The sequence below is a fragment of the Mytilus californianus genome, unplaced genomic scaffold (assembly GCF_021869535.1).
Source record: "Mytilus californianus isolate M0D057914Y unplaced genomic scaffold, xbMytCali1.0.p SCAF_4, whole genome shotgun sequence".
Taxonomy (NCBI): Eukaryota; Metazoa; Mollusca; class Bivalvia; order Mytilida; family Mytilidae; genus Mytilus; species Mytilus californianus.
The window spans coordinates 117,866,483-117,893,997 of record NW_026262690.1 but is presented as its reverse complement, the minus strand read 5'-3'; the positions used below and the strand labels follow the sequence as shown (position 1 = coordinate 117,893,997).

The 27,515-nt window shown below is 31.0% G+C and overlaps 1 long non-coding RNA gene across 4 annotated transcripts; it reads right to left on the bottom strand.

Moving 5' to 3' along the window:
• Positions 1–10,529: 10,529 nt before the first annotated feature.
• On the bottom strand, positions 10,530–26,748 carry LOC127739246 (uncharacterized). 4 transcript variants are annotated; one of them, XR_008000359.1, is made up of 3 exons: positions 26,640–26,748; positions 22,833–23,008; positions 10,530–10,618 (listed from the first exon to the last, which is right to left on the bottom strand). It is a non-coding gene; the product is annotated as an uncharacterized LOC127739246 (long non-coding RNA). The 4 variants fall into 4 exon arrangements; XR_008000357.1 differs by having other exon boundaries at positions 22,845–23,008; XR_008000358.1 differs by lacking the exon at positions 10,530–10,618 and adding an exon at positions 22,588–22,676.
• Between the last annotated feature and the right edge of the window lie 767 nt (positions 26,749–27,515).

Sequence of the window (27,515 nt, the reverse complement as noted above, 5' to 3'; positions counted from 1 at the left end):
TAAATGGACTTGCTGTGTTCTTTCTTTCAAATATGATTTTAAAAAATCAACAGTATTGTCATGGAAGCCATCAATTTGAAGTTTTTTTTTTACATAAAACTTCATGATCAACAACATCAAAAGCTTTTTTAAAATCCAGGAGAACTGCCATATTGATATTTCCATTATTCATTTCATGTAGCCATTGATCAATGATATTAATGAGCATGGTTAGGTTTAAAACCAGATTGGGAAGGGTGTAAAATTTGAAACTTAGTCAAATAATCATACAGATGTTTAGAGCAAATGAAAAGGCCAAATCGTTATTAATTTACAGTGTAAATGCAGTTTATAGTTCTTAAAATGTTATAAAAGAACATTTTAAAGAATTCCACAATATTATGTAGTAAAATTATAAAATCAAACCGCATTCTGTTAGAACTTTAACAATTAATATTCTTGAAAACTTCACGTACTTTTTCAGTTTTTATTTTTGTTTAACATTTCAACATAACACTGTATCCCATTATACATACTTTTCAGCGCTATTGCCTTAATGAATATGTAAAGTATTTAAGTTTCCATACGAATGCAATCATCATTAAGAGAATGAGTCGTGTGAATGTTATAATTATGTAAATCCTATTTTTCTAAATGTAAGGAAATTGAATATTTTAAAAGTGCAATATCATTGAATGAGGTTAAGAATAAATCTATGTAGCAACTTTTTGTTTATTTGTTTTTGAATAAAAAAAACATTTTAAATACATTTTTTGGGGATAGAACACTACAATACACAATATTCTTTTACAAATCATTTCCAATTTTTGTATTAGAGATATACCATGGATTTTTTTAATTCTGAGATATCCCAAATTCTGTAACGCTTGATTTGCTGAATATGACTCAACGATTGAGTGGAAATAATTCTAAAAAAAAAATGCATAGTACTAAGATAATTTTGATAACAATTGTTTTAGAGAAGTAACATCTGAAAATACAACATTATAAAATTATTTTCTCTGAACTTCCAATGTCCAACTAGTATAGTTCTGACAAAAACTCGTAGAATGTAGAAATTTCGGTTGATAGTTGTATAGGGAGATAAACCATAGAATTTGTATCTCAAATATAAAATATCTCCATTTTTATCAAACATCGACATAGAACATTATAAGAACCATACGACGATTTGTTCTAGGTCCAGTCAATTAATGTAAGACGATATACGTAAAGATATGTGATGAATTATTAGGAGTCCAAATCCTCAAAATATCCATATATATAAGTAAACAAAAAAGATCAGAAACAATATAAGACATTTATCATAGTCCTATTAAGTTGTTGTAGCATGGGAGATCTAAAATATATTTTTCTTCATAAGTTGAAGCCTTGTAAAAATAATATATAAATCAACAAATACTTACAAATTAAAGACTGTTTTCAGATAGTTCCTTCAATTTCCTCTGTCGAAGTATGTGTGGAGAAGGTAAACTACATGTACTTTACTTTGGTTATATTCTTTGCTTGAAAATACACAAGTACTGGAGAAATTTTACGCTTTTGTTTGAATTTGAAATTATTTTATTCTGCATAAATTGAGAAACAAGCTGTCAAAGTGTTTGAAATCCAAAATTATCTGCTCTATAGAGTTTTCATAAATAAAATCATTAGAATTGCACCATCATAATAAATACATCATCATTTTTCAACCTAAACCTTATATAAACCGTTAAGCTTCGCATGCTATGTTTGGTACAGACTTGCAAAATTCAACCTTAATAGAAAACAAAAGACACCCACTCCAGGCTGTGACAAAACTAATTTCATTGCAAGTTTAAATTACATTTTCTAAAATAAAAACTTGTTCAAAAAGGTCGTTAGAAATTACTCAGCGCCGATGAAATATGTGACCCGCCATACAATTTCCATGCAAGCTTATGGAGGTATAACGTCATTTTTATCTTGAGAATCCAGTAGGGTACACTTCAGGTCACAAAGTTGCGTTTAGAAATTGCCTCAGATCACCAAACTCTAGACTTTCAAATGATAAAGATATTAGCAAATATATTTGTCACCGTACGGCTTAAATCATGAGCAAAACCCATACCGCATAAAAAGCTATAGTAGACTTTGCATGATTTCTATCCTCAAAAAATAATGCTTTGACTTATCTCCTATAGATAAATCTGATATCTTTGATGAGAAGGTTTGTCCGATCTGATGTTTCTGAATGTATATACATCGTGTACGGAGACGCACCTCTTCATAAGTATATTGAGATGTGTTATGATTGACAATGTGACAACTATCCGAAGAAACCAAAGAACAAAGATGTCAATAATTACAGGTCACCATACGGTCTTCAACAATGAACAGAACCCAATCCGTACATCAAGTTAAAACAGGAATCGTTGAAACACTATATGATGAAACAACTCATAAGAGAAAACGTCTTATTTATGTAACAAAAAATTTGTTCCGTCGTGACATTTGTTCTTCCGGAACTTATTTCATAGGAAATATGTTCCACCAGAATTTATATCACAGAAAATTTATACCAGGAATATGTATTATAAGAAAATATGTTCCACCTCTGCAAAATATGTTCCGGAACTAATTTTTTTACCAAATGTGAAATAAGTTCTGGAACGAAAATCACAGCGCCATGAATTTTGTTCCAATATTAAATGTTTAAAAAAAGTGAAATAAGTTTCTGTGATAGAAGTTCCTAAAGAACATATTCATAGAATCCGCTCGAACCTATTTCACAGAAAACAAGTTCCTTTGCAACATATTTCACAGCGTATCATTTTCTTGTTACACTTAAATGTTAATACAAGCTGCATGCTGTACTGAGCTTGAATGGGGTACATTTGCAATTGAAGGCATGACTGCAACTATAGGATGAAGAACATAAATAAAAGCGATGGTAATGTATTATAATTTGTATTTGTTTATGTTTCATGTGGTATTCCACCTTGTTTCCTGTTAACTGTCATGAGTGTTATAGTTTAACATGATGCATTAACATTATATTAAGCGAAGCATTCTATAGTTGTACCTGACAAATTTAATACTCATCATTGAAGTCTTTAAACAACACAAGAACATTCAAAATATGATAAATCTTTTAGAAATTTAAATCAAGTAAGCATATATATTGTACGTAGATAATATTATTAAAAAATAAATGCACAACTAAGATTAACAACTGTGTTTCAGGAAAGATAAGACATTCCAAAGCATTTTTTACAGTCGGTTGTAAAATACAGTAAAGCTGTTGTTATTTCGTTGGATTAATCAAGGTTCCCAAGTCCTTTAACACTGTACCGAAACAGTCTACAATGTACTTTGGTTGCTGAACTAGTTCTTAATGTGCAATTCCCTTTATGCTTAACTTAATATTGTCAGGTTATGCCACTTTCTACTAGAGTGGCTATCTAGAAAATCTGCAAGGTCTATTTATTCGACCGCTGCAAAGTTTTCCAAAGCACATAACACAACATCGTTCTCACATGGAGACAGGAACTGTAAAAAGATATCAATAATATCCGATTTTACCTCACCAAACATTGCTTCTTTAAATATAACTGTTGCAAATAAAACTTTAAAGATAAAAAGTTGTGCGCACAAGATTAAAAAAATTGTGCGCACAAGTTTTAAAAAGTTGTGCGCAGAAGTTTAAAAGTTGTGCGCACAAGATTAAAAGTTGTGCGCACAAGATTAAAAGTTGTGCGCACAAGTTTAAAAATGTTGTGCGCACAAGATTAAAAGTTGTGCACCGGAGGCGCTCTGTTATTAGATTGTACCACTTGTGAATCAGTAATACAAAACATGTGTAAAATGTATTTAGAGTGACAAGATGTGGCTGAGATAATGGGTTCTTTTTTTTATTTTTTATTTTTACAACACCAGTCTGATGCCTTTTTTTGGGCATACTGTAAAACATGGTATGGTACGGTGGTAAGATATGTGATATTGTATAGTCAATATAATGGTTTGGTACAAATCCCATCATAACATGTATACATAAATGGTATGGTACAAATACCACCGTGCATTTGTTAATTTATCTGTGTACCTTAATTGGGGTACATTATATTTTATTTATTATCTTCACAGTTACCCTTGCGACTCTTGAATATATACTGGAGTATCCCGATTTCAACATTTATTACCATTCTGAAGTTCGATTTTGTTGAACAGGGAATATGAGTTCAACAAGTTATTATCAAGTTCAATCTCTGAAAACAATAAAATGGAGATTTAACATGAGTTTAGAATATAACTAAAACTTATTTTAAACAGCTGAAAAGTTATTTTATACCATACCATATTTTACAATATTTAATTTTAAAATGGTATTATAGTATGTTCCATATGACCATGCCATACCATGATACCATCGTTACATACCACGTCATGGTAGCATTTGTACCATACCACATACCATATCATCTTACCATACCAGGTTTTACGGTATGTCGTTGTTTCTTTTTTTTTTTTTTTTTTTGTGTGTGTTTTTATGGGAGGTGATTAACTTTACAAGTCTTGTTAAAAAAAATCAAAACAAATCGTATCTCATTCTCAACAGAAAATATATAAAAGCATTTATCAATAGAAATTATTATATAAACTAATTGAAATCGTCAAATCAATATTTTGTTTCGTATTTTGTAATAGAAAACAATTTATATAAATGCAAAAGACTTATTATGCTGTGTTTTAAATGTTTTATGCCTTTTTTAATCCAAACACAATAATACCATCTTAATGAAAGAATAAAGAATGACAGCTGCGTTAACGAGTGCGGACTAGGTTGAAAGAAAATTTACAACGTCTCCAATCTTTTCAAAAACAATTCCCCAGAAAAGCATCCTTGTTTTTCTTTTGGGTAGCACCGCTAATATACAAAAGAGCAAATTCAAGTTACGAAACTATTAGCGGCGTAGTAAAAGACTAAAGGTGAGGGATCAATTCTTTGTCATTGAAAATCAAACATAAATTAAATTATCTTCTATAGTCTTATATATTCTATAGTCTAATAGTATAATATTGAGTCAGTGAGGGGGGGGGGGGGGGGGGGGGGGGGGGGGGGGGAGTAGGACCTTTATCGGGACTCCGGGATTGGGTGTTTTTAAGCTCGGGATTTCGGGATTGATCCTTTCGGGATCCGGGAATTCTTTTTTCGAATTTCGGGATGTCGGGATTTAAATTTTTTTAAATTCGGGACCTCGGGATTCCATGTTTTTAAGCCCGGGATTTCGGGATCAGCACCCCTCCTACCCCCCCCCCCCCCCCCCCCTCGTCAGTGTCCTCTTTCATTTTTATTTTTTTTTATTTGGCATTAATTTTCTTTTGCCAAAAAGTGGATGAAACCTAGTCCCCCCCTCCTGTTTCCTACGCTTTCAACAGTGTCACACATATTCCAGTACTGCCATCATTTCCTTAGATATTTCACGGTATTATTTATATATCAGATACACACTTTAAAAGATTGATGGAAGCATTGCATGATTTACTGATTAAGTTATAAGTATTTAAATTATACTGTTGATATAACATTTATAAAAAAAACTTCATCTTAATGGGAGGGATCGATGAAAGAATCGTTTCGTGGGATTTTGAACTAAAAACGATTGTTTATATCACTGTAATAAAAAATAAATATTGTTTGACAACGTTGTAGAAAGTAAAAACCTCTTATCCAAATTGTCAAAATGCAAATATCAGTTATAACACCTGTAGATTGTGTCTAAAATATTTGTTTGGTTTAAAACACTTTCCAGTCATAAAACTTCAGTTGTTAGTTAGGAAATTACGTCATTAATCATTAAAATCATTAATTTTGTAAACATTTCTTTTCGGCGTTAAAACAAAATTTTCCGCATAATTATGCAAAAATAATTACCGTGTGTATTTCTTTTAGAGAGACTACTTGGTGTCATGATAAGATACGTCGATATTTACGAAACAACCATTAAATAGTATATTACAAATATTCGTAATATAGAAAAACTATGTTACAGATATTCGTAATATTGATTATTACGCCTTTTTGTAATGTAGGCCTTATATTACACAAAGCTGTATATGTTACTATTTCTCGTAATATTACGAGTTTGAGTAACATTACGAATAACAATAATCGCCTGGACTGTTATCGGGAACCCTCAAAACCTTTTACGAAAGATATTTCCAAATGTCGACATTTTATCCAAAATAAGAAAGTAGATGTAAAATTATTAGTCCAAATAAAAAATACCAAAATTCTCATATTTGGAATCGAGTTTGATAAGAACATGTTGTAATTATGGAAAAGTAAAATAAGAAAAATACCGAACTCCAAGGAAAATTCAAAACGAAAAGTCCCTTATCAAATGTCAAAATCAAAAGCTCAAACACATCAGACGAATAGAAAACAACTGTCATATTCCTGACTTGGTACAGGCATTTTCAAATGCACTTACTGGATATATACATTATTTCTTAAATTTTCGTTTTGTCAAAATTATTCAGACATGAAGCTACGTTATGACTTTGAAAGACTCCACTTCATTTGAACTTTGGTGGATAGTTGTCTCATTGGAAATCATACCACATCTCCTTATTTTTATATTCATAACGTGATTATTTGTCAATGTTTGAAAATATTATATATTAATATCACTAATGAAGGCGATTTGATATATATGTGTGTGTATATCAACCTTATATAGATTCGAAAAGAAGTTAAATGAAATATAAAATAATTCGTTTATTTTGTTCGCTCCTCTGTTTCAAAATAACAAGCTTTTTAAAAGACTGTTATAAATTAATAGTATATTAATAACAGAACTTAAAAAGTAGAAAAAAATGACAGGTCCGTGTCCTTGTTTTTAAGATATAATCAATTGAAAATTTGCCGGGAAATGATTCTCTCTAGATTTTTCTTACATTTAACACTGGCACCTTTTTTCTTTTGAAAACTATGAAAACATAACAAAACTATATGCAATAAGATTATGAAAAGAAAAGTAGGGGTCTGCGGGCAAAATTGTTATTGGCGCTACATGTATTTAACTAGAGGATTCCGTATATCTGTCATAAAGTTCAAAACATGAGTAGCGAACATACTTAAGTTAAACACAATACATCTCACCGGCAACATGACGCCAAATTTGGGTCCGAATCATATGGCAATAGTAGTTCCTGAAGTCACGGTGTCAATAAAGAAATTCAGTTAAAATTTGCTTACCAGATTAAGAATTCGGTGGTCCCATGGACAGATAGGTCAGTCGAGGTCAATATTCCGGACTACGACAATCTTCACTGAACAAGGGCTACAACTCAAACTGGTATTTAATGGGGATTTTAGATATAATATTTTTGCTAAACCCAAAGTAGGTAATGACTTTATCTATTTATCTAAATGTTTTGTTTTATTCAACTCATAAATCAGTCGTTGGTTGCTATTTTTTTATTACATAATAAACATCGGGCACTATCTAATCTCCGTCTTCTCTATGGACATTCAGACCCATGTATTTATTTTTTATTATCATTTTTTTTTATTGCTTACTATTACTAGTACCTTAGATATCGAAATTTATAATATATAGAGATAATTAGCCACTTATCAATAATGAATGACATCATAAACGTCTCATAATCGTAAAGGTTTACGTAAACAAATATGTATATCTTCGTAATACTATAAGGATTACAACCACTCACAACTTCACATCACTCGCGACACAACACGCAACACTAAGGAAAAAATATTTAGTAAGATTAAAGAATATTATATATGAATATCACTGGTTTCAAAGTTTTCGCCTTTTACTTTCGATAGTATTGTTACGATGACAATAATTTCTCAAGTCGCATATACTTGTGTGCTCAAACACCATTATATACAAGACTTAATGAAAGATAATAATAAATGCATACCTATGTTGTTTAGAGATTTTTCAGTGAAGAAAGAACAACAGCTAGATTGAAATGTGCTTAAAGAATGCAGTTAAACAATCAGCTAAAGAAAAGCTATTAATTGGTAAATCTATATACGTCATGTTTTTTAATGTGCCTTACTTTAATGAAAATTTTTAGATACATTGGGAGGTAAACACATTTGATCTCTGGTGGAGAGTTGTCTCATAGACAATCATACCACATCTTCTTATTTTACATTGACCGTTATTCATTTTGTATGAATTGAAGCGTGGACTGTCGATATCAAATGTCGTATGAAACATAAAAACATACACACAAATAAACAAAATACAAATGCATATTATACATTTATATACTAATGCGGTCTCTTGTATATATATGTGTGTATCAACCTCTTTTTGTTGAATTTATTATCCATGTGGACTTTCGATATCAAATGTCAAATGAAACATAAAAACATACACACAAATAAACAAAATACAAATGCATATTATACATTTATATACTAATGCGGTATCTTGTATATACATGTATGTATCAACATCATTTTGTTGAATTTATTATCGTATTTATATGGAGGATGTATATATGTTTTTTTTATTTATTTGTATTATGACTGTTTCTGTATTGTCTTTGTAGATATTCCAACATAGCAGCAGCCAGTGCAGATGTAATATGTGACGAATTTTTCCTTTATATTTACTTGTTCAATAAATTTAATAAACTCGAAACGATCCAGAAACAACAAGGGCAATCGCATAAACAATTTGAAGAAGAGAGGTAAAAGATACCAAACGTAAATTCAAACTGATAAGTCGAAAATAAACTGACAACGCCATGGCTACAAAAGAAAAAGACCAACAAACAAACAACAGTACACAAAAACAACATAGAAAACTAAAGACAGAGCAATACGAACCTCACCAAAAACTGGGGGTGATCTAGGTGCTCCGGAAGGGTAAGCAGATCCTGCTCCACATGTGGCACCCGTCGTGTTGCTCATGTATGTACAAACCCGGTAATAAATCTAATTCGGTAGGTCAAATTCGCGGAAAAGGGGAAGCGATTGTAGTTACGACAATTGGAACATATCCGATATCATCTGTGAAACGGATATTCCATAACGGAATTGAAGATTCCCGTACAATTATCGAACAGTCTTGGCTTAAACGACTGCAGACAGCATATCCCTGGGTCTAAATGACAATATAATGGGACAAGGGAACATATCTAAAACTTCTTTTATTGATATCATGAATATTGTTGATAAAAATCAACGTAATAATAGGTCTCGTGGCAAACGTCTCAATCGAAACAATCGAAATCGAATTAAACATCATATAAATTATACTCTTGATGATCTCCTATCTATATTTAAATACAACGGTAGGCATCAATTATTATGTAAACTGGACCAAATACCAATTAGTAAATTACATGATATTTTCAAGGAGTGTGACACAAGCAGGTTCTTCAGCCCACTCTATGAATATTCGCGTATAATTACAGCATTTTGCCACCATAGGATGTTCCTTGTCGATAAACCTGAAGATAATAAACGGCATTTTCTGAAAATTAAATATATTAACAGAGGTATTGATTTAATCAACTTAAATCGAGTATATCTAATGACTCTTCCATTCAAAACAGTATACCTCCTATTTTGATAACACAGAACTATCGATTATTTCGTATACATACAAAAAACCCTGCAGAAGTTTAATTTTCAGACGTCATTGAAAAAAATAATACTCCTCTAAATCGAGATTGTGCATCTTCGAATTTTAGATATGATCCCTATGGCCATTTTATTACGAGGGACCTCAATATCGTTCAAGACCGAGAGGTTATTAACATTTTTGAAAAATGGACCAAAATATCGTCTTCCATCTAAAATAGATTGGAAACAGTTTCGTCAGGCCATAAAAGGCGCTCTTTCATTGTATTGTAAAAATCGGTGTAAACGGGGAAAATCTGATAGATTATTTATTAGTTGTAATTGGCTTTCAACTGGCTAGTATTCTTATATCGGTGCTTTGTGTTTATTGTTTTTATGTTAGTTGTTTTGTGCTTCATACCAACCTATTAAGTTAAGCCAATTGAAACAGATTTTTACAGTTGATCTTATGTTGTGCTTTTACGCCACTGTCACGGGTTAGGGGAAGATTCAGCGCTCAAACATGTTTAACCCCACCACTTTCTTTACGTGACTGTCCATATTTGTTTTCGTGAATTGTTTTCAAATTCTTATGAATAAGCCAATTAGTTTTCTCGTTTGAATTGTTTCACAATGTTTTATAGCTGACTATATAGACGGTATGGGTTTTCTCGTTGTTAAGACCGTAGAGTGACCATGATTGCTCATATCCACGTCATTTGAACTAAGGTGGATGGTTGGGGCATTGGCAATCATACCTCGTCTCATAAAAGAGAGGCGAAAGACACCAAAGAGACATTCAAACTCATAAGTCGAAAATAGAAAACTAAAGACTGAGCAACACGAACACCCATGAGTTGCAGCAAATCAATTTACAATCTTATTTTTCAAGGAACATATGGCCACTAGAATGTTAAGAAAAAAAGGTATCATTCAAAGATGAAAAAAAAACTAATATAGAGATCAACTATAAATTTATTTAGTTCAGCTTCAATGATGAAAGATCCAGTTTGTGGTGCCACACACCATCTAATCTCTTTTCACCTGAAAAAATACAATTATCATTAATATTATTATCATATTATTAATATTATTATTATTATAATATTATTATTATTATTATTATTATTATTATTATTATTATTATTATTATTATTATTAGGTAGTAGTAGTAGTAGTAGAAATAATAATAATTCAAAAAGTCAATATAATGAATAATCATTCTTTATGTTATTACCAGTAACCTTACGATTCTATCCAAAGTGTTGCCATTAGCATCTCTTTTTATTCTGTTAAATTCAAGCCGTCCGGGTGGTGGGATTCCACTAGCTGTCCCTGCTAAAACTGATATTACCATCATCAATATGGCACACAGAATCTTGAATATTTTCATCTTGCAGAGGATTTGTTCACCTAAAGGATATGTAATAATGTATGATAAAATTTTCCTGCGTATGAATTTCCGAATATATAACCTTCATCATATACGCTCAAAACATGAAAAAAAAGTTTGGAAAGCATAATGTGCTGTATTTTAAATCACATTTAAACATATTTAACGGGAAAATATAGCTAAGCTGAAAATCGCTGCTTTTGTTTGAAACTTACATGATATAGTTGATATCTCCCTCTTTTTAAATGATCCTGCTCTCGTTCAGACACTGTAAATAAAATTTTCTAAATTTTCTGTTTTAAGTGTAGAAATTTTATGTGACTTTATATATGAAGTCAGAGTGATTTTCAATTTAAGCAGGCGCTTAAGACATATGTGACCGCCCATGACATTTTCAGGCTTATGGAGATATAACGTCATTGTAAAAAAAAACGCCGTTAACTAAAAACGTTACGTCACATTAGTATTTGTGCATTGTACATCACATTTTTCTAATGAATAGTTATCAAATACCAAATAAAATGCTATACAGGTTCTACATTGTTTATAAAACCTCACCAATGATACTATATTTACAATTTAATCACCATAAAATATATGTGTAACACTGGAACAGCCAATAATAAGAATACATTTATACACATTCATGAATGTAGCCTTACGATTTTTAGGGTAATTGTATTTGAATATGGTTAAATCTCTTTTCAAGTACTTTATATCAAAAATTACTTCTGTAAGTGAAAAAGGGTACCAAAGCTTGCCTAAAGCCGTGAGCTGAACGTGGATCAGCATATAAAATTAGTCTTGCAGCCCTTTCCTGGAAATTTATTATTCTTACTAGCTCATTTTTAGCACAAACACTCCAAATAATACAACTATAATCTATCAGTGGGAGAATGTAACCATTATAAAATAATTTTCTTGGATCAATATTTAGAAATTTTTTGATCTTAGAGTGTAAATGAAGTCTAGATGATATTGATGAACATAAGTAATTAACATGGCCTGTCTGTTACAGATTAGAGTCAATTCTAACACCTAAAAGTTTTTCAATTGATGATTTTTGGAGAATAATATTCTCAAAAGTTAGAACTGGTTCTGCTTGATGGAAACGCAGCCTTTGTGTTGTACCTATAACCATACATTTAGTTTTATCCGAATTTATGAACATGTTATTTTCATGACATCATTTTTCAACATATTGGAGATCATCTTGTACTTTTAACTGCATATCAGCAATACTCTAGTTGTGTCATCAGCATAAAAGTTTGTATGGCAGTTTTTGATATATAATGGAAGGTCATTTATGTACAAAACTAACAAAATGTGACCAAGTATTGAGCCTGATAAATTTTTTATCAGAATATTGATCACTTAAATGGACTTGCTGTGTTCTTTCTTTCAAATATGATTTTAAAAAATCAACAGTATTGTCATGGAAGCCATCGATTTGAAGTTTTTTTTTTACATAAAACTTCATGATCAACAACATCAAAAGCTTTTTTAAAATCCAGGAGAACTGCCATATTGATATTTCCATTATTCATTTCATGTAGCCATTGATCAATGATATTAATGAGAATGGTTAGGTTTAAAACCAGATTGGGAAGGGTGTAAAATTTGAAACTTAGTCAAATAATCATACAGATGTTTAGAGCAAATGAAAAGGCCAAATCGTTATTAATTTACAGTGTAAATGCAGTTTATAGTTCTTAAAATGTTATAAAAGAACATTTTAAAGAATTCCATAATATTATGTAGTAAAATTATAAAATCAAACCGCATTCTGTTAGAACTTTAACAATTAATATTCTTGAAAACCTCACGTACTTTTTCAGTTTTTATTTTTGTTTAACATTTCAACATAACACTGTATCCCATTATACATACTTTTCAGCGCTATTGCCTAAATGAATATGTAAAGTATTTAAGTTTCCATACGAATGCAATCATCATTAAGAGAATGAGTCGTGTGAATGTTATAATTATGGAAATCCTATTTTTCTAAATGTAAGGAAATTGAATATTTTAAAAGTGCAATATCATTGAATGAGGTTAACAATAAATCTATGTAGCAACTTTTTGTTCATTTGTTTTTGAATAAAAAAAAACATTTTAAATACATTTTTTTGGGGATAGAACACTACAATACACAATATTCTTTTACAAATCATTTCAATTTTTGTATTAGAGATATACCATGGATTTTTTTAATTCTGAGATATCCCAAATTCTGTAACGCTTGATTTGCTGAATATGACTCAACGATTGAGTTGAAATAATTCTAAAAAAAAAATGCATAGTACTAAGATAATTTTGATAACAATTGTTTTAGAGATGTAACATCTGAAAATACAACATTATAAAATTATTTTCTCTGAACTTCCAATGTCCAACTAGTATAGTTCTGACAAAAACTCGTAGAATGTAGAAATTTCGGTTGATAGTTGTATAGGGAGATAAACCATACAATTTGGATCTCAAATATAAAATATCTCCATTTTTATCAAACATCGACATAGAACATTATAAGAACCATACGACGATTTGTTCTATGTCCAGTCAATTAATGTAAGACGATATACGTAAAGATATGTGATGAATTATTAGGAGTCCAAATCCTCAAAATATCCATATATATAAGTAAACAAAAAAGATCAGAAACAATATAAGACATTTATCATAGTCCTATTAAGTTGTTGTAGCATGGGAGATCTAAAATATATTTTTCTTCATAAGTTGAAGCCTTGTAAAAATAATATATAAATCAACAAACACTTACAAATTAAAGACTGTTTTCAGATAGTTCCTTCAATTTCCTCTGTCGAAGTATGTGTGGAGAATGTAACTACATGTACTTTACTTTGGTTATATTCTTTGCTTGAAAATACACAAGTACTGGAGAAATTTTACGCTTTTGTTTGAATTTGAAATTATTTTATTCTGCATAAATTGAGAAACAAGCTGTCAAAGTGTTTGAAATCCAAAATTATCTGCTCTATAGAGTTTTCATAAATAAAATCATTAGAATTGCACCATCATAATAAATACATCATCATTTTTCAACCTAAACCTTATATAAACCGTTAAGCTTCGCATGCTATGTTTGGTACAGACTTGCAAAATTCAAACTTAATAGAAAACAAAAGACACCCACTCCAGGCTGTGACAAAACTAATTTCATTGCAAGTTTAAATTACATTTTCTAAAATAAAAACTTGTTCAAAAAGGTCGTTAGAAATTACTCAGCGCCGATGAAATATGTGACCCGCCATACAATTTCCATGCAAGCTTATGGAGGTATAACGTCATTTTTATCTTGAGAATCCAGTAGGGTACACTTCAGGTCACAAAGTTGCGTTTAGAAATTGCCTCAGATCACCAAACTCTAGACTTTCAAATGATAAAGATATTAGCAAATATATTTGTCACCGTACGGCTTAAATCATGAGCAAAACCCATACCGCATAAAAAGCTATAGTAGACTTTGCATGATTTCTATCCTCAAAAAATAATGCTTTGACTTATCTCCTGTAGATAAATCCGATATCTTTGATGAGAAGGTTTGTCCGATCTGATGTTTCTGAATGTATATACATCGTGTACGGAGACGCACCTCTTCATAAGTATATGGAGATGTGTTATGATTGACAATGTGACAACTATCCGAAGAAACCAAAGAACAAAGATGTCAATAATTACAGGTCACCAAACGGTCTTCAACAATGAACAGAACCCACTCCGTACATCAAGTTAAAACAGAAATCATTGAAACACTATATGATGAAACAACTCATAAGAGAAAACGTCTTATTTATGTAACAAAAAATTTGTTCCGTCGTGACATTTGTTCTTCCGGAACTTATTTCATAGGAAATATGTTCCACCAGAATTTATATCACAGAAAATTTATACCAGGAATATGTATTATAAGAAAATATGTTCCACCTCTGCAAAATTTGTTCCGCAACTAATTTTTTTACCAAATGTGAAATAAGTTCTGGAACGAAAATCACAGCGCCATGAATTTTGTTCCAATATTAAATGTTTAAAAAAAGTGAAATAAGTTTCTGTGATAGAAGTTCCTAAAGAACATATTCATAGAATCCGCTCGAACCTATTTCACAGAAAACAAGTTCCTTTGCAACATATTTCACAGCGTATCATTTTCTTGTTACACTTAAATGTTAATACAAGCTGCATGCTGTACTGAGCTTGAATGGGGTACATTTGCAATTGAAGGCATGACTGCAACTATAGGATGAAGAACATAAATAAAAGCGATGGTAATGTATTATAATTTGTATTTGTTTATGTTTTATGTGGTATTCCTTCTTGTTTCCTGTTAACTGTCATGGGTGTTATAGTTTAACATGATGCATTAACATTATATGAAGCGAAGCATTCTATAGTTGTACCTGACAAATTTAATACTCATCATTGAAGTCTTTAAACAACACAAGAACATTCAAAATATGATAAATCTTTTAGAAATTTAAATCAAGTAAGCATATATATTGTACGTAGATAATATGATTAAAAAATAAATGCACAACTAAGATTAACAACTGTGTTTCAGGAAAGATAAGACATCCCAAAGCATTTTTTACAGTCGGTTGTAAAATACAGTAAAGCTGTTGTTATTTCGTTAGATTAATCAAGGTTCCAAGTCCTTTAACACTGTACCGAAACAGTCTATAATGTACTTTCGTTGCTGAACTAGTTCTTAATGTGCAATTCCCTTTATGCTAAACTTAATATTGTCAGGTTATGCCACTTTCTACTAGAGTGGCTATCTAGAAAATCTGCAAGGTCTATTTATTCGACCGCTGCAAAGTTTTCCAAAGCACATAACACAATATCGTTCTCACATAGAGACAGGAACTGTAAAAAGATATCAATAATATCCGATTTTACCTCACCAAACATTGCTTCTTCAAATATAACTGTTGCAAATAAAACTTTAAAGATAAAAAGTTGTGCGCACAAGATTAAAAAAATTGTGCGCACAAGTTTTAAAAAGTTGTGCGCAGAAGTTTAAAAGTTGTGCGCACAAGATTAAAAGTTGTGCGCACAAGTTAAAAAATGTTGTGCGCACAAGATTAAAAGTTGTGCACCGAAGGGGCTCTGTTATTAGATTGTACCACTTGTGAATCAGTAATACAAAACATGTGTAAAATGTATTTAGAATGATAAGATGAGGCTGAGATAATGATTTTTTTTTATTTTATCTTTATCCAACACCAGTCTGATGCCTTTTTTTTTGGGGGGGGGGGCATACTGTAAAACATGGTATGGTACGGTGGTAAGATATGTGGTATTGTATAGGCAATATAATGGTTTGGTACAAATCCCATCATAACATGTATACATAAATGGTATGGTACAAATACCACCGTGCATTTGTAAATTTATCTGTGTATCTTATTTAGGGTACATAATATGTTATTTATTATCTTCACACGTACCCTTGTGACTCTTGAATATATACTGGAGTATCCCGATTTCAACATTTATTATCACTCTGAAGTTCGATTTTGTTGAACAGGGAATATGAGTTCAACAAGTTATTATCAAGTTCAATCTCTGAAAACAGTAAAATGGAGATTTAACATGAGTTTAGAATATTACTAAAACTTATTTTAAACAGTTCAAAAGTTATTTTATACCATACCATATTTTACAATATTTAATTTTACCATGGTATTGTAGTATGTTCCATATGACCATGCCATAGCATGATACCATCGTTACATACCACGTCATGGTAGCATTTGTACCATACCACATACCATATCATCTTACCATACCAGGTTTTACGGTATGTCGTTGTTTCTTTTTTTTTTTTTTTTTTTTTTTGTGTGTTTTTATGGGAGGTGATTCACTTTACAAGTCTTGTTAACAAAAATCAAAACAAATCGTATATCATTCTCAACAGAAAAAAATGTAAAAGCATTTATCATTAGAAATTATTATATAAGCTAATTGAAATCGTCAAATCAATATTTTTGTTTCGTATTTTGTAATAGAAAACAATTTATATAAATGCAAAAGACTTATTATGCTGTGTTTTAAATGTTTTATGCCTTTTTTAATCCAAACACAATAATACCATCTTAATGAAAGAATAAAGAATGACAGCTGCGTTAACGAGTGCGGACTAGGTTGAAAGAAAATTTACAACGTCTCCAATCTTTTCAAAAACAATTCCCCAGAAAAGCATCCTTGTTTTTCTTTTGGGTAGCACCGCTAATATACAAAAGAGCAAATTCAAGTTACGAAACTATTAGCGGCGTAGTAAAAGACAAAAGGTGAGGGATCAATTCTTTGTCATTGAAAATCAAACATAAATAAAATTATCTTCTATAGTCTTATATATTCTATAGTCTTATAATCTAATATTTAGTCAGGGTCCTCTTTCATTTCTTTTTTTTTTTATTTGGCATTAATTTTCTTTTGTCAAACACTGAATGAAACCTAGTCCCCCCAACCTGTTTCCTACGCTTTCAACCGTGTCACACATATTCCAGTACTGCCATCATTTCCTTAGATATTTTACGGTATTATTTATATATCAGATACACACTTTAAGAGATTGATGAAAGCATTGCATGATTTACTGATTAAGTTATAAGTATTTAAATTATACTGTTGATATAATATTTATAAAAAAAACTTCATCTTAATGGGAGGGATCGATGAAAGAATCGTTTCGTGGGATTTTGAACTAAAAACGATTGTTTATATCACTGTAATCAAAAATAAATATTGTTTGACATAGGTAACGTTGTAGAAAGTAAAAACCTCTTATCCAAATTGTCAAAATGCAAATATCAGTTATAACACCTGTAGATTGTGTCTAAAATATTTGTTTGGTTTAAAACACTTTCCAGTCATAAAACTTCAGTTGTTAGTTAGGAAATTACATCATTAATTTTGTAAACATTTCTTTTCGGCGTTAAAACAAAATTTTCTGCATATGCAAAAATAATTACCGTGTGTATTTCTTTTAGAGGGACTACTTGGTGTCATGATGAGATACGTCGATATTTACGAAACAACCATTTAATAGTATATAACAAATATTCGTAATATAGAAAAACTATATTACAGATATTCGTAATATTGATTATTACGCCTTTTTGTAATGTAGGCCTTATATTACACAAAGCTGTATATGTTACTATTTCTCGTTATATTACGAGTTTGAGTAACATTACGAATAACAATAATCGCCTGGACTGTTATCGGGAACCCTCAAAACCTTTTACGAAAGATATTTCCAAATGTCGACATTTTATCCAAAATAAGAAAGTAGATGTAAAATTATTAGTCCAAATAAAAAATACCAAAATTCTCATTTCGAGTTTGATAAGAACATGTTGTAATTATGGAAAAGTAAAATAAGAAAAATACCGAACTCCAAGGAAAATTCAAAACGAAAAGTCCCTTATCAAATGTCAAAATCAAAAGCTCAAACACATCAGACGAATAGAAAACAACTGTCATATTCCTGACTTGGTACAGGCATTTTCAAATGAACTTACTGGAAATATACATTATTTCTTAAATTTTCGTTTTGTTAAAATTATTCAGACATGAAGCTACGTTATGACTTTGAAAGACTCCACTTCATTTGAACTTTGGTGGATAGTTGTCTCATTGGAAATCATACCACATCTCCTTATTTTTATATTCATAACGTGATTATTTGTCAATGTTTGAAAATATTATATATTAATATAACTAATGAAGGCGATTTGATATATATGTGTGTGTATATCAACCTTATATAGATTTGAAAAGAAGTTAAATGAAATATAAAATAATTCGTTTATCTTGTTCGCTCCTCTGTTTCAAAATAACAAGCTTTTTAAAAGACTGTTATAAATTAATAGTATATTAATAACAGAACTTAAAAAGTAGAAAAAAATGACAGGTCCGTGTCCTTGTTTTTAAGATATAATCAATTGAAAATTTGCCGGGAAATGATTCTCTCTAGATTTTTCTTACATTTAACACTGGCACCTTTTTTCTTTTGAAAACTATGAAAACATAACAAAACTATATGCAATAAGATTATGAAAAGAAAAGAAGGGGTCTGCGGGCAAAATTGTTATTGGCGCTACATGTATTTAACTAGAGGATTCCGTATATCTGTCATAAAGTACAAAACATGAGTAGCGAACATACTTAAGTTAAACACAATACATCTCACCGGCAACATGACGCCAAATTTGGGTCCGAATCATATGGCAATAGTAGTTCCTGAAGTCACGGTGTCAATAAAGAAATTCAGTTAAAATTTGTTTACCAGATTAAGAATTCGGTGGTCCCATGGACAGATAGGTCAGTCGAGGTCAATATTCCGGACTACGACAATCTTCACTGAACAAGGGCTACAACTCAAACTGGTATTTAATGGGGATTTTAGATACAATATTTTTGCTAAACCCAAAGTAGGTAATGACTTTATCTATTTATCTAAATGTTTTATCTTATTCAACTCATAAATCAGTCGTTGGTTGCTATTTTTTTTATTACATAATAAACATCGGGCACTATCTAATCTCCGTCTTCTCTATGGACATTCAGACCCATGTATTTATTTTTTATTATCATTTTTTTTTTATTGCTTACTATTACTAGTACCTTAGATATCGAAATTTATAATATATAGAGATAATTAGCCACTTATCAATAATGAATGACATCATAAACGTCTCATAATCGTAAAGGTTTACGTAAACAAATATGTATATCTTCGTAATACTATAAGGATTACAACCACTCACAACTTCACATCACTCGCGACACAACACGCAACACTAAGGAAAAAATATTTAGTAAGATTAAAGAATATTATATATGAATATCACTGGTTTCAAAGTTTTCGCCTTTTACTTTCGATAGTATTGTTACGATGACAATAATTTCTCAAGTCGCATATACTTGTGTGCTCAAACACCATTATATACAAGACTAAATGAAAGATAATAATAAATGCATACCTATGTTGTTTAGAGATTTTTCAGTGAAGAAAAAACAGCTAGATTGAAATGTGCTTAAAGTATGCAGTTAAACAATCAGCTAAAGAAAAGCTATTAATTGTAAAATCTATATACGTCATGTTTTTTTAATGTGATTTACTTTAATGAAAAACTGCCCGCATCATATTATAGATTCATTGGGAGGTAAACACATTTGATCTCTGGTGGAGAGTTGTCTCATAGACAATCATACCTCATCCTCTTATTTTACATTGACCGTTATTCATCTTGTATGATTTGAAGCGTGGACTGTCGATATCTATGTCAAATGAAACATAAAAACATACACACAAATAAAAAAATACAAAAGCAAATTATACATTTATATACTAATGCGGTCTTTTGTATATATATGTGTGTATCAGCCTCTTTTTGTTGAATTTATTATCGTATTTATATGGAGGATGTATATATTTTTTTTCTTCATTTATTTGTATTGTGATTGTTTCTGTTTTGTCTTTGTAGATATTCCAATATGTGCAGATGTTATATGTGACGAATTTTTCCTTTATATTTACTTGTTCAATAAAATTAATAAACTCGAAACGATCCAGAAACAACAAGGGCAATCACATAAACAATTTGAAGAAGAGAGGCGAAAGATACCAAAGGGACATTCAAACTCATAAGTCGAAAATAAACTGACAACGCCATGGCTAGAAAAGAAAAAGACCAACAGACAAACAACAGTACACAAAAAAACAACATAGAAAACTAAAGACAGAGCAACACGAACCTCACCAAAAACTGGGGGTGATCTAGGTGCTCCGGAAGGGTAAGCAGATCCTGCTCCACATGTTGCACCCGTCGTGTTGCTCATGTTAGTACAAACCCGGTAATATGTCTAATTTGGTAGGTCAAATTCGCGGAAAGGGGGAAGCGATTGTAGTTACGACAATTGGAACATATCCGATACCATCTGTGAAACGAATATTCCATAACGGAATTGAAGATTCCCGTACAATTATCGAACAATCTTGGCAGCATATCCCCTGGGTCTAAATGACAATATAATGGGACAAGGGAACATATCTAAATCTTCTTCTATTGATATCATGAATATTGTTGATAAAAATCAACGTAATAATAGGTCTCGTGGCAAACGTCTCAATCGAAACAATCGAAATCGAATTAAACATCATATAAATTATACTCTTGATGATCTCCTATCTATATTTAAATACAACGGTAGGCATCAATTATTATGTAAACTGGGCCAAATACCAATTAGTAAATTACATGATATTTTCAAGGAGTGTGACACAAGCAGGTTCTTCAGCCCACTCTATGAATATTCGCGTATAATTACAGCATTTTGCCACCATAGGATGTTCCTTGTCGATAAACCTGAAGATAGATAATAAACGGCATTTTCTGAAAATTAAATATATCAACAGAGGTATTGATTTAATCAACTTAAATCGAGTATATTTAATGACTCTACCATTCAAAACTGTATACCTCCTTATTTTGATAACACAGAACTACCGATTATTTCGTATACATACAAAAAACCCTGCAGAAGTTTAATTTTCAGACGTCATTGAAAAAAATAATACTCCTCTAAATCGAGATTGTGCATCTTCGAATTTTAGATATGATCCCTATGGCCATTTTATTACGAGGGACCTCAATATCGTTCAAGACCGAGAGGTTATTAACATTTTTGAAAAATGGACCAAAATATCGTCTTCCATCTAAAATAGATTGGAAACAGTTTCGTCAGGCCATATAAGGCGCTCTTTCATCGTATTGTAAAAATCGGTGTAAACGGGGAAAATCTGATAGATTATTTATTAGTTGTAATTGGCTTTCAACTGGCTAGTGTTCTTATATCGGTGCTTTGTGTTTATTGTTTTTATGTTAGTTGTTTTTGTGCTTCATACCAACCTATTAAGTTAAGCCAATTGAAACAGATTTTTACGGTTGATCTTATGTTGTGCTTTTACGCCACTGTCACGGGTTAGGGGAAGATTCAGCGCTCAAACATGTTTAACCCCACCACTTTCTTTACGTGACTGTCCATATTTGATTTAGTGAATTGTTTTCAAATTCTTATGAATAAGCCAATTAGTTTTCTCGTTTGAATTGTTTCACAATGTTTTATAGCTGACTATATAGACGGTATGGGTTTTCTCGTTGTTAAGACCGTAGAGTGACCATGATTGCTCATATCCACGTCATTTGAACTAAGGTGGATGGTTGGGGCATTGGCAATCATACCACATCTCATAAAAGAGAGGCGAAAGATACCAAAGAGACATTCAAACTCATAAGTCGAAAATAAACTGACAACGCCATGGCTAAAAGAAAAAACCAACAGATACAATAGTACACAAAACACAACATAGAAAACTAAAGACTGAGCAACACGAACCCCACCAAAAACTGGGGGTGATCTCAGGTGCTGCGGAAGGGTAAACAGATCCTGCTCCACATTTGGCACCCGTTTTTGTTTGATATTTATATGAGTTGCAGCAAATCAATTTACAATCTTATTTTTCAAGGAACATATGGCCACTAGAATGTTAAGAAAAAAAGGTATCATTTAAAGATGAAAAAAAATCTAATATAGAGATCAACTATAAATTTATTTAGTTCAGCTTCAATGATGAAAGATCCAGTTTGTGGTGCCACACACCATCTAATCTCTTTTCACCTGAAAAAAATACAATTATCATTATTATTATTATCATATTATTATTATTATTATTATTATTATTATTAGGTAGTAGTAGTAGTAGTAGTAGTAGTAGTAGAAATAATAATAATTCAAAAAGTCAATATAATGAATAATCATTCTTTATGTAATTACCAGTAACCTTACGATTCTATCCAAAGTGTTGCCATTAGCATCTCTTTTTATTCTGTTAAATTCAAGCCGTCCGAAAGGTGGCCTTCCACTAGCTGTCCCTGCTAAAACTGCTATTACCATCATCAATATGGCACACAGAATCTTGAATATTTTCATCTTGCAGAGGATTTGTTCACCTAAAGGATATATAATAATGTATGATAAAATTTTCCTGCGTATGAATTTCCGAATATATAACCTTCATCATATACGCTCAAAACATGAAAAAAAAGTTTGGAAAGCATGATGTGCTGTATTTTAAATCACATTTAAACATATTTAACGGGAAAATATAGCTAAGCTGAAAATCGCTGCTTTTGTTTGAAACTTACATGATATAGTTGATATCTCCCTCTTTTTAAATGATCCTGCTCTCGTTCAGACACTGTAAATAAAATTTTCTAAATTTTCTGTTTTAAGCGTAGAAATTTTATGTGACTTTATATATGAAGTCAGAGTGATTTTCAATTTAAGCAGGCGCTTAAGACATATGTGACCGCCCATGACATTTTCAGGCTTATGGAGATATAACGTCATTGTAAAAAAAAAACGCCGTTAACTAAAAACGTTACGTCACATTAGTATTTGTGCATTGTACATCACATTTTTCTAATGAATAGTTATCAAATACCAAATAAAATGCTATACAGGTTCTACATTGTTTTTAAAACCTCACCAATGATACTATATTTAAAATTTAATCACCATAAAATATATGTGTAACACTGGAACAGCCAATAATAAGAATACATTTATACACATTCATGAATGTAGCCTTACGATTTTTAGGGTAATTGTATTTGAATATGGTTAAATCTCTTTTCAAGTACTTTATACCAAAAATTACTTCTGTAAGTGAAAAAGGGTACCAAAGCTTGCCTAAAGCCGTGAGCTGAACGTGGATCAGCATATAAAATTAGTTTTGCAGCCCTTTCCTGGAAATTTATTATTCTTACTAGCTCATTTTTAGCACAAACACTCCAAATAATACAACAATAATCTATCAGTGGGAGAATATAACCATTATAAAATAATTTTCTTGGATCAATATTTAGAAATTTTTTGATCTTAGAGAGTAAATGAAGTCTAGATGATATTGATGAACATAAGTAATTAACATAGCCTGTCTGTTACAGATTAGAGTCAATTCTAACACCTAAAAGTTTTTCAATTGATGATTTTTGGAGAATATTATTCTCAAAAGTAAGAACTGGTTCTGCTTGATGGAAACGCAGCCTTTGTGTTGTACCTATAACCATACATTTACATGCAGACTTCTTATACGTTCAGGTATTTCACATCCAATTTTTTATGGAAATATTCTTTATAAAGCACAAAAATGTCAGTATTCACCTCTGAAGCTAACAAAACCTTTAAATAGACTTATTAAGAAGGGATATAGTTACGATACTGTTGTCAGGTCATTAAAGATTGCATATTTTGGCGTTAATATTGATTCACTTATAGGGTCTTTGCATCGGCACTAAACACATTTATTTAAAAACCAGTTGTTGGCATGACACGGGTTATGTTCTTCTCATATATGTTATGATGGTATGATACTAAACCCCTAACGGGAAGGATTGTGCCTGATATTCATATGATGAAGACATAATCTTTCAATCAGTTTAATTGAAGTCTGGAGCTGGCATGTCAGTTAACTGCTAGTAGTCTGTTGTTATTTATGTATTATTGTCATTTTGTTTATTTTCTTTGGTTACATCTTCTGACATCAGACTCGGACTTCTCTTGAACTTAATTTTAATGTGCGTATTGTTATGCGTTTACTTTTCTACATTGACTAGAGGTATAGGGGGAGGGTTGAGATCTCATAAACATGTTTAACCCCGCCGCATTTTTGCGCCTGTCCCAAGTCAGGAGCCTCTAGCCTTTGTCAGTCTTGTATTATTTTTAGTTGTAGTTTCTTGTGTACAATTTGGAGTTTAGTATGGCGTTCATTATCACTGAACTAGTATATATATTTGTTTAGGGGCCAGCTGAAGGACGCCTCCGGGTGCGGGAATTTCTCGCTGCATTGAAGACCTGTTGGTGACCTTCTGCTGTTGTCTGTTCTATGGTCGGGTTGTTGTCTCTTTGACACATTCCCCATTTCCATTCTCAATTTTATTTAGTTTTATCCGAATTTATGAACATGTTATTTTCATGACATCATTTTTCAACATATTGGATATCATCTTGTACTTTTAACTGCATATCAGCAATACTCTAGTTGTGTCATCAGCATAAAAGTTTGTATGGCAGTTTTTGATATATAATGGAAGGTCATTTATGTACAAAACTAACAAAATGTGACCAAGTATTGAGCCTGATAAATTTTTTATCAGAATATTGATTACTTAAATGGACTTGCTGTGTTCTTTCTTTCAAATATGATTTTAAAAAAATCAACAGTATTGTCATGGAAGCCATCAATTTGAAGGTTTTTTTTTTTACATAAAACTTCATGATCAACAACATCAAAAGCTTTTTTAAAATCCAGGAGAACTGCCATATTGATATTTCCATTATTCATTTCATGTAGCCATTGATCAATGATATTAATGAGCATGGTTAGGTTTAAAACCAGATTGGGAACGGTGTAAAATTTGAAACTTAGTCAAATAATCATACAGATGTTTAGAGCAAATGAAAAGGCCAAATCGTTATTAATTTACAGTGTAAATGCAGTTTATAGTTCTTAAAATGTTATAAAAGAACATTTTAAAGAATTCCACAATATTATGTAGTAAAATTATAAAATCAAACCGCATTCTGTTAGAACTTTAACAATTAATATTCTTGAAAACTTCACGTACTTTTTCAGTTTTTATTTTTGTTTAACATTTCAACATAACACTGTATCCCATTATACATACTTTTCAGCGCTATTGCCTAAATGAATATGTAAAGTATTTAAGTTTCCATACGAATGCAATCATCATTAAGAGAATGAGTCGTGTGTATGTTATAATTATGTAAATCCTATTTTTCTAAATGTTAGGAAATTGAATATTTTAAAAGTGCAATATCATTGACTGAGGTTAAGAATAAATCTATGTAGCAACTTTTTGTTCACTTGTTTTTGAATAAAAAAAAACATTTTAAATACATTTTTTGGGGATAGAACACTACAATACACAATATTCTTTTACAAATCATTTCCAATTTTTGTATTAGAGATATACCATGGATTTTTTTAATTCTGAGATATCCCAAATTCTGTAACGCTTGATTTGCTGAATATGACTCAACGATTGAGTTGAAATAATTCTAAAAAAAAAATGCATAGTACTAAGATAATTTTGATAACAATTGTTTTAGAGAAGTAACATCTGAAAATACAACATTATAAAATTATTTTCTCTGAACTTCCAATGTCCAACTAGTATAGTTCTGACAAAAACTCGTAGAATGTAGAAATTTCGGTTGATAGTTGTATAGGGAGATAAACCATACAATTTGGATCTCAAATATAAAATATCTCCATTTTTATCAAACATCGACATAGAACATTATAAGAACCATACGACGATTTGTTCTATGTCCAGTCAATTAATGTAAGACGATATACGTAAAGATATGTGATGAATTATTAGGAGTCCAAATCCTCAAAATATCCATATATATAAGTAAACAAAAAAGATCAGAAACAATATAAGACATTTATCATAGTCCTATTAAGTTGTTGTAGCATGGGAGATCTAAAATATATTTTTCTTCATAAGTTGAAGCCTTGTAAAAATAATATATAAATCAACAAACACTTACAAATTAAAGACTGTTTTCAGATAGTTCCTTCAATTTCCTCTGTCGAAGTATGTGTGGAGAAGGTAAACTACATGTACTTTACTTTGGTTATATTCTATGCTTGAAAATACACAAGTACTGGAGAAATTTGAAATTATTTTATTCTGCATAAATTGAGAAACAAGCTGTCAAAGTGTTTGAAATCCAAAATTATCTGCTCTATAGAGTTTTCATAAATAAAATCATTAGAATTGCACCATCATAATAAATACATCATCATTTTTCAACCTAAACCTTATATAAACCGTTAAGCTTCGCATGCTATGTTTGGTACAGACTTGCAAAATTCAACCTTAATAGAAAACAAAAGACACCCACTCCAGGCTGTGACAAAACTAATTTCATTGCAAGTTTAAATTACATTTTCTAAAATAAAAACTTGTTCAAAAAGGTCGTTAGAAATTACTCAGCGCCGATGAAATATGTGACCCGCCATACAATTTCCATGCAAGCTTATGGAGGTATAACGTCATTTTTATCTTGAGAATCCAGTAGGGTACACTTCAGGTCACAAAGTTGCGTTTAGAAATTGCCTCAGATCACCAAACTCTAGACTTTCAAATGATAAAGATATTAGCAAATATATTTGTCACCGTACGGCTTAAATCATGAGCAAAACCCATACCGCATAAAAAGCTATAGTAGACTTTGCATGATTTCTATCCTCAAAAAATAATGCTTTGACTTATCTCCTGTAGATAAATCTGATATCTTTGATGAGAAGGTTTGTCCGATCTGATGTTTCTGAATGTATATACATCGTGTACGGAGACGCACCTCTTCATAAGTATATGGAGATGTGTTATGATTGACAATGTGACAACTATCCGAAGAAAC